A 6000-nucleotide genomic window follows, 5' to 3' on the forward strand; every position below is an offset into this window, starting at 1 on the left:
TTAAGGATAAAAATTAACCTAGCTTAGATATGGCAGCAGGGGGTGGTAGTGTTGGGATATTGCTCCCACCACTATTTATCTACTAAGAAATTCTTAAATTATGTAATTCACACAGAAGGCAGCAACCATGGTATCTAGGCAAAAATCTGAAAGCATTATATGATTAAACTTAAGCGGTTTCCTTTGTGACAACAGCGGATAAGCAAGGTGGAATGGAAAGAGTGCTGGAGTTAGATTTGGACGCTTAAATCTTGTCACTGTTGCTTACTTCCAGATGCCAACTTGAGAAAGTAATGAACTTCTCTGGAACTCATTTTCCTAATCTGTAAAATGAGGGGATTAAATGACCACTAACTTTCTAACTTTAAATCTATGATCCTGTGAACTACCATCATTTCACCAACAAACTAATATTAACTGCTTAAAGTTGAGATTATATCTGCCGATGAAAAAGACAGCTAAAAACCAGTTCATTCTGAGTCCCAGAAAACCCTATTTCTATTCCTCTCTCCAGCTAGATCTCAAGTGTCTGCTTCATATGATCAGATCATTATTTGATTGGCTAACCAGCCTCTGAAAGTGGACTGTACTTAATCTTTTCCTGAGTGACACATACCTCATACAAGTGAGGGAAGGTCAGCCATGTCAAAAAGAAAACTAGACTTAAACAGCCGACCTTTCAAATTAATATTTTGAAGGAGTCATTTCTCAACAAATGTAGAAAAACAAAGAATGCTTAGTGTAAAACACACTGTAATTATTTTAATGGTCCTTCATTTTGGAGAATGTGACAAATTCAAAGGGAAATTTTCTGTTTACTCGACACTTCACACCCCTGAAATTAATGAAATTGACACATGGAAAAAGAAATGCTGAGTTAGTCCTCCTTGGTACTGGAGCCCTCCCTATGGATGAAGGGGAAAGGGAGGGAGGTCAGAGATAATCACTGAGTGTAGAAATCTCTGATGGGTGTTTCCAAAGCTAAGCATCAAGTTTGCAGTGGGGGATTCTAACCAAACAGGTCTGGTTTCATTATCATTTTGCTAAGCCCATGTTTGACGCTAGTCCAAGTTCGTTGGTGTTGAAAGATGAAACTAGTTCACCCTTTCAGATCATGTACTTTAGTCACTACATTTTTCCCATATTACACTCCATTGCAACACCAGTCATATAATTTTGCTGCTTCTTAAGTCATGTGCATCTGACCTCTCTCTGTAATAAAAGCATTTAAAATGAGATAACCCAACTTTTTTCAGAGTTCATTTCAGGGCTGATACTGCCTATTAAGATTCCCTCATGCTCAACAACACTGCTATAATGAATATTTTCTAAAGGAATAATTATGGGCTCTTGGATACCTACAACTTATGGACTGTGCCTAGTAGAATTATATTAAAGTATGTAAACAAGGAAATTTAAGAGCTCATCAACTGAGATCTTGGTGTTCTTTTTTTTTCAGGGTAATTAGGGTTAAGTGACTTGCCCAAGGTCACAAAGTTAGTAAGTGTCAAGCGTCTGAGGCCAGATATGAACTCAGGTCCTACTGAATCCAAGGCCGGTGCTTTATCCACTGCACCACCTAGATGCCCCTCCTTTTTTTTTTTTTAAATTTTCATGGGGCAATGAGGGTTAAGTGACTTGCCCAGGGTCACACAGTGTGAGGTTAGATTTGAACTCAGGTACTCCTAAATCCAGGGCCAGTGCTTTATCCACTGCACCACCTACCTACCCCTTCAGTGTTCTTAAAGGACTGGGAGTTTCTTAGTTGCAAATTAACACATTTTCTTTCAGGCCATGACCACTTTGAAAACAATCTTTATATTCCCTGAATACAATCCAGTCTGCAGAAAAAAAAACTATTTTTACTAAATATTGATAACATTTCTTGTTATCATTCAGTATGCTGAGCACAGTACAAAATATGACCAATGCACAGCAGTATTTTGTGAGATTCTTGGGTGTTACTTAAATAGTAACACATGCTTAGTGCTTAAAAGTTTGAAAAGATCTTTCCTCCTAGCAACCCTGTGAGGTTCAGAGTGCAAGAGCTATGATCCCCATTTTACAAAGGAGGAAACTGGGGTTCTGAATGGCCTGCCCATGGTTTCATATCCAATAAATACTTGAGGAAGGATTTGAAACTGAGTCTTTTGACTCTGAATTATAAGGGTTCTGTTTTTCAAACAAAACAAACATCACATACTTTCCATTTCCATGATTTCTTTTTCCTGTTCCCACACCCTTTGTACTTAGAGATATAAAGCAGGAGAACAGAATATCAAATAGGTTTTTAGTTGTAACCATGATTACCAGTGGGTATGAAGGTCTTACTCTATTTCATCAAAGATGGCTTTTTAAAAAGGAAGATTTCGAAATGTTTTAAAGTGAATTAATAAGAAATCATGGGAAATGAGAGACTGAGGCATAAAGAACATAGGAGAAATCATATGGCTCATTCAAAGAAATTGAAGACATGTGAATTACTTGGAATAAACAATCATTTTGATGTGATTCATTTTGTGACAGCAATGGTCATGTGTAGATTCTTCTACTGACACTAGACTAACTCAGAATGTCTAACCTTGAACAGATGAAACCAGATTAATCTGGTTTCCCCATCTCTTGTTAGTTCTCTGTTACTTGAGTGCTAGATTTTGAGCCATAACATATATATTACATTGCTCTCCATTGTTGTTTTTTTAATTTTATGGTTTTTAAGTATGGATAGCGCTTCAAGAAAAAATGAAGAAGTTGTACCTCTTAAAGGACACATTTCAATGACTATTAGAGATACTTCAGCAGCTATTGGTGGGCAAAAATCAAACGCTATCATTCAGGCCCACAATAAAACTCAATCTATCATATCAAAGTGCAAAATAAAGTGTGCTAAACAGTAAGGAATAAAGCTAAAAACTGACAAACCATTGCTAACAGCTAGAGAGGTTGTTATTGATTTCTGTATAGGTTGACATAGGTTTCTTAGAAGTTGGAAGAATAAGACAATAAAAAGAAATCAAGTAACTCTTGCTATGAAAGAATGATTGTCATGGGCAAGACAATATAAAGACTGGAATACTGATTAGAAAAACACCATTTGAGCTTATGAAATTCACTTTTTCATTTAAGACCATATGAAAATAATTGTCAGAAGAAGCCCAAGTAGACATCTTAAACAGTCTATAAAACATCCACACACTGAAATATGTTTGGAAATTGTTTTTAACTTACAGTGAGCCTAGGAGACCTGAACTCACTGAGGGATTGATGAATACTGATAAACATATTGATATACCAAAAGCAAAATTGTTGCAGAATTACAGGAATTCTCAAATGGAGATGGAATACTGACAATAATGGCCTTGAAGCATGCCCAACGGTTAAAAAATTTATCAAGAGATGGAGATAACATGTTTCAGTGTCCAGGAACTTATTTCATTTATATTCCCTTGATAACTTCTGGGCCATAATCAAGACTAAATTTGTGAAAAGGAACTATTTATCAAAGGAACACTTAAAATTCAATACTATAATAAAATACCATTATGAAGAATTAAAGAATATGTCAAGATCTTGTTAACTCAATGACAACTCATGTAAAAAAAGTGATTGCTACAAAAGGAAAACATATTGTATACTACGTTTTTTAAGTGCACAAAGTTATATGGTTTATTGGATGTCAATAAATTTAATTATTTTACTTTGTCCCAAGTAATTCAGATACCATTGAGACTAAGAGGTGTTTAATTCAGGTGTTTAGCTTTAGTACAGTGTCTTGTGCATAGTAGACACAATAAATAATTGAAAATTTTAAAAAGAAGTTGAGAAAAGTCTTATAACCACATGGGATCAGCCCTAGAATGTCAATTGGATAAACTCTGAACAGAAAGGTAATCTTGGAAAGATCAAGAATACATTTATTTAAAGTATACTACAAGTCTACATAAACTCCATAAATTAAACTTAGAGAAGTTCAGGGGCAGATAGGTTGCCCAATGGATAGAACACCAGCCCTTAAATCCTCCAGACTAACTTTGATCTAAGTTTAAATCTGGCCTCAGACACTTTCTATGTCTGTAACTGTGTGACACTGGGCTGGTTACTTAACCCAGATTGCAGAGACAGACAGACAGAGACAGAGACAGAAAGATAAAGAATTGATAAAAACTTGGCACACTGGATAAAACACCAGCCCTGGTTTCAGGAGGACCTGAGTTCAAATTGAGCCTCAGACACCTAACACTTCTAGCTGTGTGGCCCTGGAAAGTCACTTAACCCTCATTGCCTGCCCCCCCCCAAAAAAATTCAACTAACTTGGCTTAAACTATTCAAAGCACTGAACTAAAGGAATTAGTAGATTGTAGTGTATTCTATTAAATCATTCCTACATACTGATAAAGCATAATAGTGCAACAGTTCTAATGAAGTAAGGCATTTCTTTTCTATATTACTCATAACTGAAATTGTTATAGATCGGGGAGTATATTTGAGTGCCTAATGGAAAATTAGAAAAACTCTATAAAGGAAAGAGAATTTAAGTAGATATCAGAAGTCCGTAATTCTAGTTTAGACTCCACCACTAGTTAGCTGTGTGACCTTGGGCAAGTCACTTACCCTGTCTAGACCTCATATTCATCATCAACAAAATAAGTAAATTGCACTAGGTGATATCCAACACTAAGATTCTTAGTTTTAGAACTGAACATGATCTCCAAAAAGATTAATAAATTCCACCAATGAATTACAATTTATATTATGGCACACATATACTCTCTTAGCTAAACTTACATTACTCATTCTATTAGGAGATTTCCCCACCTACACTTCCTCCTCCACCACCATAGAAATGCATTGCTGATTTTTAAATGAAAGTTAGTGGGAAAGCAGGATTTGCTTTGTGAATATATGTTTACAAACAATACTCTAAGTTCCCTTCCAGTTCTAAATTTATGATGCATTATCCTTTCCTATTATTAGAATGTATTTATTCCATAAAATGGAGGATACCTGTCATGTTATATATTTGGTACATATACATACACACAATAGTACATATCTATAGCTAGAGTTATATTTTCTCTTGGATCAATTACTAAACAATATTTAGCATCATTCACATGATTATCAATGCCCTATTTGATTTTCACTTCGATTGTACTATTCAATATAGGATCTGGTTCAGTGTTTCTAAGCCCATTTCTAAATGCTTTTATCTAGCTATTAAAGCATTTGTCTATCATTCCTGAGCATAAGTATAGATGTATTGTTTGGTTTGGTTTGTTTTTAGCAATAATGATATCATTTGATCTTCACAAACAAACCAAAAACAATTTTCCTAAAGGAAATAAGGGCATAATGCAAAATCTCTCAGCCTGATGCCAACATTAAGGGTATCAAGTTTCCATTAACTTCAATGGACAAAAAAATGGGAGGTTCAGGCTTTCAAGTTTTCCCTCACAGCCTCAAAACACTGTTTAATGATTTGTTTCAAAAGGAAATATTCCAAAAAAATTGTTATGAAAACTTATTTAACATCAGACACAGCATTTCTTTACTCTTCTTTCTTCCTTTCCCTTCCATTCTCAATGTGAAGATTGTTTTTCTTTATTATAGGGAAAGGGACTGAATCTGTGATTCCTTGGTATTGGGAACTCCCAGATAAGGAAACTATTTCTACCAATGCACCTTAACTTATAGTATTAGAGAATTGCCTAAAAAAACTTAATTGTCCAGAATTATAGAGCCAGTATGTGTCCAGGACTTTAGCCTAGCTTCTAGTAAGGTTCTCTATTCACCATGCCAGGTTGCCTCTCTGTTATGGGAGCCTGAAGCTCTATTCCTCTGGTCAGGAGTTCTCATGATTCTGCTTCATAGCTTAGCTGGAAAAGATATCCTGGGGTCTTAATCAAACTAAAACACAAAAGAATTTAACAAATGAAAGAGAAGAGTGTGTGGGGGGGGGAGAAAGAGAGAGAGAGAGAAAGAGAGAGAGATTATCTTGAT

The sequence above is a fragment of the Dromiciops gliroides genome, chromosome 1, assembly GCF_019393635.1.
Source record: "Dromiciops gliroides isolate mDroGli1 chromosome 1, mDroGli1.pri, whole genome shotgun sequence".
Lineage (NCBI taxonomy): Eukaryota > Metazoa > Chordata > Mammalia > Microbiotheria > Microbiotheriidae > Dromiciops > Dromiciops gliroides.